General features: G+C 50.4%; 1 pseudogene; it reads left to right on the top strand.

Annotated features, from left to right (window-relative positions):
- The first annotated feature begins 13485 nt into the window (after positions 1-13485).
- On the top strand, positions 13486-14236 carry LOC115320858 (annotated as a pseudogene).
- Positions 14237-14684: the final 448 nt, after the last annotated feature.

Below are 14684 nucleotides of genomic sequence, written 5' to 3'. Positions count from 1 at the left end.
CAAGTGTCGTTACTCTGAAGCCTAGCTTATTTAATGGCACTAGGTGCTCCAAGATGGCATCCCGAACGGTGCCCCACACGTGCAAGCCCGCGCAGCGTGCGCGTGAACGTAGCTTCGGCAGGTTTGAGACTGCACGTGCTTGCTCACACGAGCGGGAACATGGCGGCGGCCAATTGCGCTCTGAAGCCAACACTGCCGACCCCGTCAAATATTTAAGTTTAACATCAGTCTGATTTTTGTCGATGAGACATATTTTGATTACGTCATAGTCAGCATTCGGCCAATCGCGGAAGGCCGCTCCCTAGCCTCTGGATGATTAGCTTCTCAATAAAGGTGAATGCGTATACACTTTCCCAACTCCAAACAAATAAAGTACGGCTCTATAATACTGCTCCTGTAGAGTGAAACTAGAATCAATAGTCGCAGACCCAGTCTCGTACTGCTTAGAGTCACTAAATGAGCTACGCTAAAGTCACTGGCCACTAGCCATTAGCCGCTAGACGCTGGCCACTAGCCACTAAATGAACATTTTTAGTCGCTCTAGTACTGCTCTTCTACGACGATCATCCAGGGGCCCTACGCTGCACTGCATTGCTTCCCCTCCGGCGTTCGCTCTGCTGAAGTGGAAAGGATGAAAGGTTTGTTCTGCTTTTCTTAGCCTGCAAACAGAACAAAAGGCCTGTGCCTTTTCCACCCCAATAGTGGATTCACACAGCGTCGTCGCCTTGCGCGCGTTTGCGTCGCCGCCAGTGCGCCTTGCAGGGTTTCACAACGAGCGCGACGTTAGAACGCGGCGATGCCAAGGCGCATGCGTCTGCCACTTTGTGGCATTCCCTCGTGGAGCTTCGGATGTGTGCCGCTTGGGGTCGAGTCAGGAATATACCAACGGTGACGTCATGCGGCCGCTTCTTTTAGGTGGCACTGCTCCAGGTCCTATACGCGATGGGCTATCTTTCCAATGTGTCTGCCTGACCCTTACCCCCAAACTGTTGAAGCACTACGGTTGAACATTTTCCGCATTGGTTGGTTGATTTCGTTGGGTATACGGCAGGAACTATACAGTGATAAATGAAGAAAACAAGTTTTTTTTTCTTTCGGCCCGCTTCAATAAATTACGCATCGCAGAAAGCTGGAACTCCGTCAGAATATGGTGCTGTGGTGGTGGGGATAAAATGGGAAAGTTTGAACACGTGCCACTCTACCTGAATCAAAATATACAAAACAAAACCAAAATTTATGTGCGAGCCGACTTTCATCTAAGCCAATTACGATTTTTTTTTTAATTAAACGCTACGGGTGCCAACAACTCTAATTTCGTTTGAATGAATATTAGTCATATTCGTCTGGATGTTGGCTCATAAATAATATTTTATTTTATTCTTTATCTTTTGGTTCAGCTACTGTCATGTGATCAAATTTTCACATTTTAATCACAACCGCTAGTTCGTTACATTCTGAAAGGGTTTAATCTTTCTGTGATGTATGTTTTATTTATGAGGGCCAAACAGAAGCTGGTTTTATTTTTTGGGTATTACCGTGTATAATAAAAATGGCGGCACCCTACTACACTAGCAGCACACTTCCTTGGCTCATACTTGGGACAGTTCGGCGCAAGCTTTTGCCAAGCATGAACAAAGTTGGCTCTAGCTCGTTCCAGTCTGGCCGAAGCGTGGGCCGAGGAAGTGTGCTACTTGGAATATAAGCTTTCTTTGTTAGTTGTTCTCACTGCACAGGCACACGCAAAAAGTGCCTCGGCTTTTTAGTTTGCCCGGTCGATATCTCTAAAAAGAACAAATGTAACGGAAGTTGAAAGGGTTGAGATGCGTAGACGTATTGGGTAATGCAGCATCTGGTGGCCGAACATTCTTGTTCTCAGGAAATAACCGCGCAAACGGACAAACGAAGATCGTAAAAAAAAAAAAATCTCTTTGAATCACAAAACGTTGTGACTTGTCTTTTGAAGCTTCGTTAATTTAAGAACGTGGGTGAAACGAACGCTCACTGAATTTTGTTTCAGTTGTTGTCTGCAGCATAATTTGTACGCCGTTATGAAGACACCGAGCTGCAAAAAGCTAATATAATCGCCCGCTTAAGAGTCGCGTGTCACAAAATAAAAGCCTTTTCCAGAAGAACACACTCAACGCAATAGAGGCCCATTTAAAACATTTCAAAGCATGCCTCTATATTTATGTCGACGTCATAAGATAAAACCATGTTTCGGAGTGCGCTCCTAACTCAAAAGTTCGGCGTGCGGCACAAAGGTTGCGCCGATTTTTGTTTTTCAAAAACATTTATTATTTCACCCACGTCCTCTATAAAGACACTAAAATAATGAAGGTTGTCTGGTGTGTTTGTGTGCTAGAATGCATTGATAATTTTTCTCCGTTTGATTGCTACACTGGAAACCGACATCTGTGCGGAAGTGAAAATACGGCAGGGAATTGAGGGAGAGGAGAGTACGACGCGACACGGGGACGTTAGCACACCAACCTCTGGTTGGAATGATTCAAGACTAGCTTCTGTTGCCTCTACTCACTCTTTGAACGCGCTCAAAGCTTGGTGTTCTGCCGCCCCCCCCCCCCTGCGCTCTCGCAACTTCCGCTCCTTTAATCTCCCGGCGTAGAGACCCTTTTCTTTTACTCTCGTCCAGCCACTTGGTAGGCATCTCCGCTATGGGCGACGGAAAATGAATACAACCTTATAACTTGAGAATAGTAAAAAAAAAAAAAAAAAAGTGACTCGAAACGAGAATGGAAGAAGGCCACGCCTATATCCTGAATGTCATCTACTTGCGCGGCGACGACAAATCAATATGTTTTCTCCCGTACTGGAAGTGACAGCATTCAAGATAGATTTTCCTATAGACGCTTTACACACGCGCCAGATTGAGCCGCCATAGCCGCCCTTCTCTTGTCTTACCGAGATGCCGAGCCACTGAAGCGGGCGTTGACGGGTCTTCACAAGGGCCTATGCTGGGTACAAGAACACAGTATACATCTAAAATGGCAACAACCTGTCCTGCTGTGGTAATGATGAAGTGAAGCGAACGGAATAAGAGGGAACAAAAACTGAAGGGCAGTTATGGCGGCGCACATGCACAGCTGCTGTAAAGCGTCTATACACCTGCCCATATGGAGCAGGTGTATAGGAAAAGGATTATTTCGAATGATAGAACCACCTGACCGTAAACTGACTCCAATAATTTTCGCAGATATCAGGGAAACGATTCGTACTAATATTGATGTTCGCCCCCCCCCCCCCCCCTTCAACACTCCAAAGAGCCTCTATGTAATGATTTTATTTGCAATGCAAAATTGATGAGTCACTGTATGCTATTTGATTCGAGCCACTGTCCGCCCATGCTCATCAGTGATTAAAAACGCGGAAACCGACACATGAATCGAAGCGAAACACCACGCAATTTCTTAGTGGCTCGTGATTGACTCTGGCGGTTCGTAGCATTTTCCCTTATAGTTCATCGTATAGGTGAGACAAAGTATAGGGTGTGTATTTATTATGGGGGTCGGGAATGAGATATTCAAGTTCTTTGATATCATAATTTGTGAAACTTTGATTTTTATATAATGACAACTTCTTCAACTGTAATTTAAGAAAATTTTTGGATAAGTAGTAAATATTTTTTATTGAAAATAATGATTAATATCTTAAGGATCATGATTTATTTATATTTAATGTCAAGCATTTCTAAAATAAATCCCTTGTGCTCTCGTACTTCTCTATTTCTCCAAGAAATAGAACTGCTTTTTCTTTTGCAGATTAAATAACCTTTTTTATCAGTTTCTGTAGCACTTTCCCCTACCGTCTTACAATACCGAAGACGAGATTAAGTAAGAGAATAATTTAGTTGTCGCCACTTTAATCACCGAACCCCGTACCTTCACGTGACAATTGCGGCCTCTCCTACACTCTAAAAAAAAGAGTATTTTCTTACACCCCTTGTCACGTATACGACACCCCAGAGCTTCAGTTGGATGTACAGCGCACTGACGTTGTAGCGACGCTACCAAATTTCACGAGCGGCTTGATAGCCGAGTTGTACAAGTCACTAAAATAGTTAATGTAAGTGTGACTGACTGCAAAGAAAGGTTATCGAGGTTTTCTAGGTTCAACTGCAAAACATGTGTGTTTTTTTTCCTGTAGACCTTGATACATACTTTAGCTGTCTAACATGTTATATCGCACCGTCATCAACCCTCTCGCAAAAGTTGGGACAGTCACTTCGACGTCAGCGCGCTGTACGTTGAACGGAAATTTCGGGGAGTCGTATATCTGACAAAGGGGTTAAGAATGTACCATTTCTTTCTAGAATGTATACCTCGTTTCACTTTCAGTCCGAGCACAGCCAATTCCGCGACCCCTTGGAGCTAATCACGTAGCAGTGAAAGTTGGCAGTCATGGTGCCCGTCGTCTTTGCACTTCTGCTCAGCTGTACCCATCATGCACAACGGACAAGCCGTCACCTATAACTTGGCTTTATGCCACACTGGTTCAGCCGGTTTCGACAAACGCTCATAGACGAGGAGAGTCATGAAGGTGCACTTTCCGCGCTCCTCTTTTATGCTTTGTTTCACCTTAGGTCCAAGCGCGGACGATCTTATGAGCAGAAGGGCTAATCAAACAGCGCAAAAAGCACAGCGTCATGACGTGCTCTCTGCGCTCGATAGGACTAGCCGGTGGCAGAGCACGAACAGAGAGAAAGCGATTACCGGCTGGTCCTATCAACTGCAGAGAGCAAGTCATGACGTTGTGCCTCTTTCGCTGTTTGATTGGCCCATTGGCTCATAACATCGGCCGCGGTCGGACCGAAGCTGAAACGAAGTATAGTTCTATCAGATCGTGCGTCGGCTGCGATTGAGCTTGAGGGAAATCGGAGTACGATTCTTTCCCGAGCACGCGGAAATATAGCCGGCTTATAAAGCTTTGGCCATTGTTATAGCGCCTATGTCAAAAAACCGTTACCCGTGTCAATGATTGTTCGAGGGAAAAAAAAGTGCTAGTTCTGCGCGAAATTATGCTGCGAGTACAATATTGGCAAAAGAAAATCCGCAAAATACTTCTAACCTTATTGACAGCTGAGGCGATCACCGACGAATAATAAGTGTTTAGTTATAGAGCATTTATTATCAAATTACTTTTTATTATTTTAACTTACAGTTACCCGTGAGGTCAAAGCGGGTGCTTAGATATTTTAAAATTTCAAGCAGGCTTAACCACTCATTCACACTGAAAGCGGATCCGCGTTCCCAAAGCGGTTGCGAATAAACCCCCGAATTCAGAAACCTCACTCAAACTACACTCGAACTGAAGGGCCCCTCCACTTCCTCGAGGAAGTGGAGGGGCCCTTCAGTTCGAGTGTAGTTTGAGTGAGGTTTCTGAATTCGGCAATCAGTACAATGGCACGCGCACTTGATGTCATCGAGTGCGCGTGCAATTGTGCTGGATCTTTATACAGCCGCGTTCGCAAACGCTTTGCGAACGCGAATCCGCTTCCAGTGTGAATGAGCCGTAGGTATTAAAATTGCTATACAAGAAACCGCGCACATTTTCACTATTTACAGCATCCGTGGACAGGCCCGGTTCCATTCGTCGATACATAAAAAATAAAGCTTCTCAAATAGTTTCTGTTGGAGCGATGGGGCAAAATAAATATCTTATGTCTCGTTCTTGCTGCGTTATTGAAGTTTGCATATGTAACTTATTTCGGAATATAAAAAATTTGATGTCTATAAAGCAATTTAAAAAAAATATTAATTTGATTCGAGTCAACATCAACTTAGTATTTAAGGGCAGAATCTTCGCACAGGATTTCAGCAGGGAAAGATAGTATGTGAATCGATAGCGATTGAACAAGGAAAAGGAGATGCATTAGTGGATCCTTAGGGAATCCGTTAGGATGACCTTTTGGGAAACGCCAGACACGTCCCGCTTTGGGAGACGATAACGCTAATCCCTTGACTTTCCTTTTTTTTGGGGGGGGGGGGGGGGCTTTCCCTTTTTTGCTTTCTCTTTTGGTTTTCTCTTTTGCTTCCCCCTTTTTTCGTATGCCTCTTTTTGGCTTCGTTACGGGGTCAGTGTTAGCGTTTCTCAAAGGGGGACGTGTATGGTGTTTCCCGATGTTCACGCTAACGCATTCCCTAAGGATCCACCAATGGATCTTTCTTTAATTTTTTCCGGCGAAGTGGGTTCGCCCTGTTCGCCGAGCCCTCTTGGCCCCAGCCTATGTGGCATGCAGACACGCGTCGGCTTACCGCTTCCTGCGCCGCATTTCGGCCAGTCGAGCATTGCTTCCGCTCCTCTATCTTCTTCGCCCGCCTTGCTCGCATAAGGGCCTGTTCACACATGCAGCGGAGCGCTACAGCACAGCGGTGACATCGCGCTAAGCGCGTCCTGACGGGGGCGTTCACCAGCTTCGTATCGCACCCTCAAAACTCTTCCTCATGGCAGGCGATAAGTATCTTACGACACGCGGACAGCGCTACAACAGCAGTTCGCTCAATGTGTGAACCGGCCTTGACGCTCATTCACACTGGAAGCGGATCCCAGTGTGAATGAGCGGTTAAGGCTAGGGTCCCACGGGCGCCACATTGAACAAAGCTGTAGTTCAATCTCCAGAGCGGCGATGCACGTCCGTTGGCGAGCGTAAATGTTGGCGCACGACACCGACGTTCCTCCTTTATGTCTGCACTTCTCGGCGGCCGCGTGACGTGGCTCATCTCCTCCGAGTTTCGCGCTGTTATTCTGCTCAGGGTCACCGCGGCCGTGTTTTTCGCGCCATCTTAGATAAGGAATCCTTAGTATGAATGGAGAAGTCGATTTATTTTTATTTGAATTTTTACTGGAAACAAAACCATAATTTTTCTTGTTTAACGAAACGAATGTTGTCGTGTTTCCTTTTCTGTATACATAGATATAAGAACCGAGGTGCGTGCAGAAATGCTACCAGAAGTGTTAGCAAGTGTGTTCGAAGTCATGCAGAACCTTTATTAGCATAGCGATGCGAACATGTAATAAAAATGTATAGAGAATGTAATTTATATTTTGCTCTGAACAGTTCACAACTTTCAATGTGCACCTTCATTTTATAAGTAGAGATTTCAATCGTTTTCCTTCTCCCTGAATCCCACTGTAACCATACCACTTTTAGACATTTTATTAAACGCCAATTTTATGTTTGTCGTTTTCCTTGAGTATTGCGTTTCGCGCAAAAACTCACGTCAGAAGGATATCTTCTGAGGTATGCTATTGTGCTCGCGCCACGCACGCCGTTGTACAGAACTCCAGAGCTCTGTACATTTAAAAGTAATGTGATTTTTTATTAAATTGCGCTGGGAAGATGGCGTTCATTTTCGCCCGTTTTCGGTGTCTGGCGCCATGGAGTATCGAGAGCTCCGTCGGTCCCCATTTTTTCATTTAAATTATCAGAAAATTGCTCATAACTTTTGAAAAAGATAACCTTTGGTTCTGAAACTTTGGCATCTTGCCCGAACGGTTGGAGCTGCGTTCTAACGGAGTTTGAGCCCTCCGCAATGCCTAGTTTATTTGTTTCGGTGCGAAAAGCCGGGCTCGGATTTAACACCCGGTATACTTCGTTTCAGCTTATGTGGAGGGATTATTCAGCAATCGTCTGTTCTTGGTCATATCTGATTCTACGGGCCCTAAACATCCTAACAAAAAATTACAACGACTTGACGCCAATTTCTCTATTAAAAACGTGATGAAAGGTTGGGAGACACTCATTTCGGAGCGGATTTTTTCGCTCAAAAAAGGCGGGGCGGGGCACACCCTGGTACTGGGGTACGCCCCGCGTGAACGATGAGAGCTCGTCGGCCAATCACAATTCGCCCCGACTTTCCTGAGCGGAAAAAATCCGCTCAGAAAGGAGTGTGTACCGACCTTTCATCACGTTTTGAATAGAGAATTCGGCGTCGCGTGATTGTAATTTGTGAATTTTGTGGGAGACAACGAGCCACGCTAAACGTGGATGGACGGCCCCGTGAGCGGCGAGGAAGAAGGGAAAGGGACGCTCGTGGTAGGTGCGCGTGGACAGAGTTCGAGGGGCCGTGACGAACGAAAGAGGCGGTGGGGAACGAGCCCAGGGAAGACCCGGACCACAAGGCAGCCTTGGCCCCCGCAGCACAACTTAAGTATCGATAAAGTGTTTGTCTATCATAGCGCTCCTTGTGTGACTTCCTCGGAGCGAGTAAAACTCGGCCTGATCAGGAATTGTCAGGCGACCCACATAACTGGCGCTTCCAACGTGGGGCCCGATCAGTCTGCCGTTGTTTCTTTTCGCTCCCAGGGAGTCCCACGAATCGCGATTTCTAAATTAAGGTTTGTTTTGTTTCCCCATTTGAATTTTTTTGTTACTCCGCTGGACACCAGTGTTTAACGTTCTGCCGCCATGTCCAAGTTACGGAATAAGGCCGCCCATCCCGAGGCCTCAACCCAGTCAGTGGCGGATATTGACTCGGACGTGGGAGAAGGCACGAGTATAGCGAGCGTTGCGGCAGCGCTAGAACCCCCAATTCCGGCGGTGAACACGGGAGACGTCAGCGAACTAATGCACGCCATGACGGCGATGTTCGCGACGTTTTCTAGACAGATGGGTTTGGCCCCAGGGGTGGTGAATCCCGCGCCTACGCCCGTGCCTCGCCCGCGGTTGAGCGTGCCGACGCCGACCTATTCGGGCTACTCCGACGCAGCATCGGTTCACGATTTCTTGCAAGACCTAGACGCGTACATTGCCGCGTTGGGCGCGTCGGATGAAACGGCCCTGATACAGATCGTCCCAATCGCGTTGACGGATGACGCAGCACGTTGGAGACGAATGCAGAGGCCGTTCCTTTCGATGGCAGATTTCCGGACACGATTCAGAGAGGAATTTCTGCCTCCCGACTATGAGATGCGGATCAGAGATGAGCACGTGCGGGAAGTTTCCACCACGCTGCGTTTAGCAGCAGGATCGGCTAGCTAGGGCACAAAGCGCTATACGCCTTCACCTTAGCCTCGACGGCAGTCGATGGAGGCAGCGTTTTCTGTATCTGCCAGGCATGCAAATCCCTGTGATCTTAGGACAGGACTTCGTCTGCCGGGAGGGGATTATCATAGACTTGAAGAATAACGGGTACCACTATAATCCGTTGACTCCCCTTATCCCCTTTGCCGTCCCACCGAGTTTCGGTCAGGACACAGAAAGCTCACTCGTCGGATCACGAGAGGAGCAAACATTAGCTGCGCGAGTCGTATCGGGAAACGTTGAAGCGATTGTCGCTTCTTAAGGCCAGTTCAGACACTTGCGTTCGACTGCGGTGCGTTCGGTTACGGAAGCGCGACTGCGGAACGATGCGGAGTGCGCTTGCGGATTGCTTGTACACGCAGTTACGTCGGAGCGCCGTCCGCCGCAGTCAAGAACCAATAGGAGCTTGCGATCGGCTCTTGCAGCGCACCAATCGGAACCACGACTTGCAGCGAATGAAGTCAAGCAACTATGATCACAACGAACATGGCGGCGTACGACAGTAGCGTCGGTATGGCCGCGACTTCTCCGTGTTCGACGGGGTTGTCGAGACTGGAAGAAACAGAAAACCCGAGGAATCTCTTCCTAGACTGCGTGCAGAGATACATTGCACAGGCGGGCAGTGAGGCGAACTGGCCCCTGGTTGTGCGGGCTATTACTGCTATGATTTTGCTCCAGCGGCGACGCCACCCCGGCCGCGAGTGGGTGCGCTCACTCCTGCGCTCCCGGGAAACTTTCGGGGAGTACCACCATCTGGTGCGCGACATGCGCCTGGAAAACGGCCAGGACTTCTTTCAATACTTCCGTATGACGAGGCAGAGGTGAGTACGTAGAAGAAGCAGACATCCCCGACTGGAAAAACGGGACGAACCGGATGTAGTTGCCAGCGCCGCTTGCGCTTCGGCGTTCTTTTTTTCGCGAATTGCGATTGGCCCACCGCAACCGACTGCATGCCCCTCCGCACTGGAAAGTTGAACCTGGCCCAACTCTGTTGCGGTGCGTTGCGGAACGCCAAGCGTCGTCAGTTGCTAGGCGATCCGCTTCTGCAGTCGACCGCAAGCATGCCGTTCCGCACTGGAACGCAGTCAAACGCAAGTGTCTGAACCGGCCTTTACAACGGGCCGGTAGAACAACGGCGTAGGTTAGCAGACGCATTGCATCGACACGCAGCTATGTTTACCGAGAGGCCAGGACGTACGAACATTTTACAACACAGAATCGACACAGGAGATGCTAGACCATGGGGTTGTAATCCCAGACCGCTGAGTGCGCACAAGCGAGCTCTCCTAGATAAGGCTCTGGATGAGATGATAGACACAGGGGCCGTGAGGCCGTCACAGAGCCCCTGGGTTTTTCCGGTGGTCTTAGCGCCAAAAAAAGACGGTACCGCTCGCCTCTGCGTTGACTACCGCCGACTTAACGAGATGACACGAAGGGATTCATATCCCTTCCCATCTATTGAGTCCATCATGTACTCGTTGGGTAGCGCGAGGGTTTTCACTACCTTGAATTGTAGTAGAGGTTTTTTGCAGATCCAGGTAGCACCACACGATGTCCAGAAGACGGCGTTCACCTGTCACAGGGGTCTGTTTGAGTTTATCCGCCTTCCGTTCGGATTGTCTAACTCGCCATCGAGTTTCCAACGGCTTATGGAGATCGTGCTGAGGGACGCGAAGTTCAACTTTGCCATGGCATACATGAATGATGTCGTCGTATTTTCAAAGTCATTCGAGGAGCACCTAGCACACCTTGAGATTATCTTAAGCAGAATGAGGAAAGCGGGGTTAACGATTAATCCAAAGAAGGTCCAGCTCGCAGCCTCAAGGGTCAACCTCTTGGGTTTCGTCGTAGATGATGGTACCTTGAGGCCGAACGAGGATAAGTTGAGGGCCATTTTTGATTACCCACCACCGCGCGACGCGAAGAGCCTTCAAAGGTTCCTTGGAATGGTCGGTTTTTATTGGCAGTTCATTCCAGGGTGCGCTGGACTCACACGGCCACTGAACCTGCTGCTCCACAAAGGCTCGAGATGGGCCTGGGGCGAAGAACAAGAGGTAGCTTTCTCTTCCCTCACGAAGGTGATAGCAGCCACGGCCAGCCTGTGCCTGCCAGACCTTAACCGTCCGTTCGTGGTACAGACAGACGCGAGCGACTACGGGGTCGGTGCGGTGTTATTGCAAGAACATGACGGACAGCTGCGCCCGGTGGCATTCGCCAGCCGAACTCTTACACCGCCAGAACGCAATTACAGCGTGACGGAGAAGGAGGGCCTGGCCGTCATGTTTGCTCTAAAGAAATTGGACCTGTATTTAGACGGGACCACCTTCGTCAGTGAGACAGACCGCGCCGCTCTCACCTGGATTCAAAGGTTGAAAGAGCCGGCGGGGAGGTTAGCTCGGTGGGCACTCACTTTGCAGCGATACCCCTATACTGTCGAGTACCGAAAGGGCTCCACCAACAAGGTTGCAGACGCACTTTCTCGGGCGCCCCATGATAGTGGTTGGAAGGAGGAGACGCAACCAGGGGATTGCGAGAGACAAGCTTCCCGCGCGGCCGCTCATAAGCAAGACAGCGGGAAGGGATCGATGCAACAGGAGCTCGTCGCAGTGTTAGGAGGCCGCACGAGGGAACAGAGGATCGTGGCTTGGGGTGAAGTGGTGAGCAAGGAAGAGCTTGTCGAGGCCCAAAAGGCAGATGGTTTTTGTCAGCGGGTGTTGGGGAAAATTGCGGAAATGGCAAGCAACACCGGGAACGCTGGCGGTCAATTTAACGAACGTATTGATTCATACCTGCTGGGTCAGGACGGCTTATTGCTCCGCTACATTCCAACAATCGACGACGAGGAGGGGAACGACTCTCCGTTCAGGGTGGTGATTCCTAGGAGGCTACGGAGGCGGTTTATCGGATACTTCCACGACTCGGCTTTGGCTGGTCATGGCAGCGGCAGCAAGACTTTTCAAAAGTTATGTCGCGTCGCGACCTGGCCGGGGATGAGACAGGACACACTCCGATACGCCCGTAGCTGCCCAGCCTGCCAGAGAGCGAAGCCGCGAGGGGGAAAGCCCCCAGGCCTGATGCAGCCTGTAGTGAGTCACTACCCGTGGGAGATGGTTGCTTGCGACATCATCGGCCCACTTCCGAAAAGTCCCCGTGGGAACCAGTATTTATTGGTAATAACCGATCATTTCTCAAAATGGGTGGAGTTACACCCGCTGAGGAAGCTGGTCTCGGAGCGCATCTGGGAGAAGTTGTTGGAAACTTTCATGCGCTTCGGTACACCCACGTGTCTCATCAGCGATAATGCTAGCTATTTTACCAGCAGAGTGTTCACTGACTCCTGCTTGGCGCTAAACATAAAGCACAAAAGGACGACACCATACCATCCTCGGGCTAATATCACTGAGAGAGTGAACCGAAACTTGAAGAGCATGCTGATCACACTAACGGAGAGACACAGGGACTGGGACGAACACATTGTCGAGATGGGTTTTGCAATCTGGACGACCGTGAACAGATCGACTGGGTTAACGCCTGCGCTTCTAAACTTGGGTAAGGAGCTATCGTCTCCGCTGGAGAACGGGTTACGAAATAACCAAGGTTCGACAGAACGCCCACTCTCTAAATACGCGGCGGAGTTGAAAGTTCGCCTTTCGAATGCGTTGCACGACGCCAGAGAGAACCTCGTTGCAGCAAGGATCGAACAGGCGGCCCAGTACGATAAGACTCATCGTCACCTGGAGTACAAGGTGGGGGACTTGGTCCTCAGGAGAACCCATCCTTTGAGCAATGCAGCGAGCGGATTCGCAGCCTCACTTGCTTCGAAGTGGGAAGGGCCCTACGTGGTAAAGGCACGACTGTCACGTCTTACCTACAGGCTCGCTCAGGAAAATGCGAGCGAGGAGTCTTGCCCGGTCCACATCACAGACCTGAAAAAGTACCATCTTCGTGATCGGGATGACGATGAACGAGAACAAAACGAGGAATCCTCCGTTCCGCGCGACTCTTGCGCGCGACCGGCAACGCGGCCTAAGCGAGGTAGCCGAACAATGCGCGAACCCGTCGGTGAGAGATCCGACAGGTGCTCTGCGCGGCGCTATAATCTGCGGCCTAGAACTTGATCTATTCTTTGCAAGATGTTAATAGAGCTTGTTCTGTCCAGAAATGCCCCCCGGAGGAACCAGAATGGGCGGCGCCATCCGGGAAGGCGACCTTCCACTTCCGGGGATACCGGCAGAGCCAGCCGGCCCAACTCCCAGGGTGGTCAACCCTTCCGGCAGAAGACCAGTCAGCCCAACGCACCGGGTGGCCAACCCGTTCGGCAAGAGAATGGCCAGACAAGCCGACAGGGTGGTCAACCCGGTTGGAGGGGAAACGGCCAGACCAATCAACAGGGTGGTCAACCCGGTTAGCAAGGAGCAAGACGAACCAACCGTCAGGGTGGTCAACCTGGTTGGCAGAGACGGGGTGAGCCTTCCCGACGTCGACCACGTCAACGAAGGCAGGGCGGCGGAGACGCGGAGGACCGGAGAGTCCCAGGGATACGCTGAAGGACGAGGTGCTGAAGATTATGCCGGTGCAGAAGCAGACGCGTGCCGGCCAGCGCACCCGCTTCAAGGCCTTTGTGGCCATTGGGGACTTCAACGGCCAGTGCTCCAAGAGCTCCAAAGAGGTGCCAGTCCTGCCAAGTGCTCCAAAGAGGTGGCCACGGCCATCCTTCAAGCCGTCATCCTGGCCTAGCTGTGCGTCATCCCCGTCCATAACGGCTATTGGGGAAACAAGAGTGGAAAGCGCCACACCGTACCCTGCAAGGTGCGTGCTGATGCGGCTAATCCGGCGCCCCGCGGCACAAGCATCGTGTCCGCCCCAGTGCCCAAGAAGCTGCTGCACATGGCGGGCATCGAGGTCTGCTACACCTCGGCCCGCGTCTCGACGGCCATGCTGGGCAACTTTGCCGAGACCACCTACCTGGCCATCCAGCAGACGTACAGCTACCTGACCCCGGACCTGTTGCGGGAGCGAGAGCTCATCAAGTCCCCCCACCAGGAGTTCACCAATCACCTGATGCACGTCCACCGCCACCAGCAAGGCGGAGATGGGCGACTTGGAGTCCAGTGACTCGGTCCAGGGACTCCGGATGCTCCGGACCCCCCCGGAGTTTGAGGCTTGAGGGGAGGGGAGTGTGGGAGACAACGAGCCACGCTGAACGTGGATAGACGGCCCCGTGAGCGGCGAGGAAGAAGGGAAAGGGACGCTCGTGGTAGGTGCGCGTGGACAGAGTTCGAGGGGCCGTGACGAACGAAAGAGGCGGTGCGGAACGAGCCCAGGGGAGACCCGGACCACAAGGCAGCCTTGGCCCCCGCAGCACAACTTAAGTATCGATAAAGTGTTTGTCTATCATAGCGCTCCTTGTGTGACTTCCTCGGAGCGAGTAAAACTCGGCCTGATCGGGAATTGTCAGGCGACCCACAATTTTTAAGAACGTTAGTGCCTGCAGAATCAGTTATGACCAAGAACAGACGATCGCTGAATCTTCTTTAGTGCCCCTTTCAAACCTCTCTAAATCTCTTACGACGAGAGAATGCACTGGCGCTATCTATCGGGTTGACGTGGAAAGCTTGCAGTGTCTGCATATTTGCTATTTTTCTGT

This window comes from Ixodes scapularis, unplaced genomic scaffold, assembly GCF_016920785.2.
Source record: "Ixodes scapularis isolate PalLabHiFi unplaced genomic scaffold, ASM1692078v2 PGA_scaffold2__306_contigs__length_199485367, whole genome shotgun sequence".
NCBI classification, from domain to species: Eukaryota; Metazoa; Arthropoda; class Arachnida; order Ixodida; family Ixodidae; genus Ixodes; species Ixodes scapularis.
Note: the sequence above shows the minus strand (reverse complement) of the source record. Positions and strands in the feature narration are given on the sequence as shown.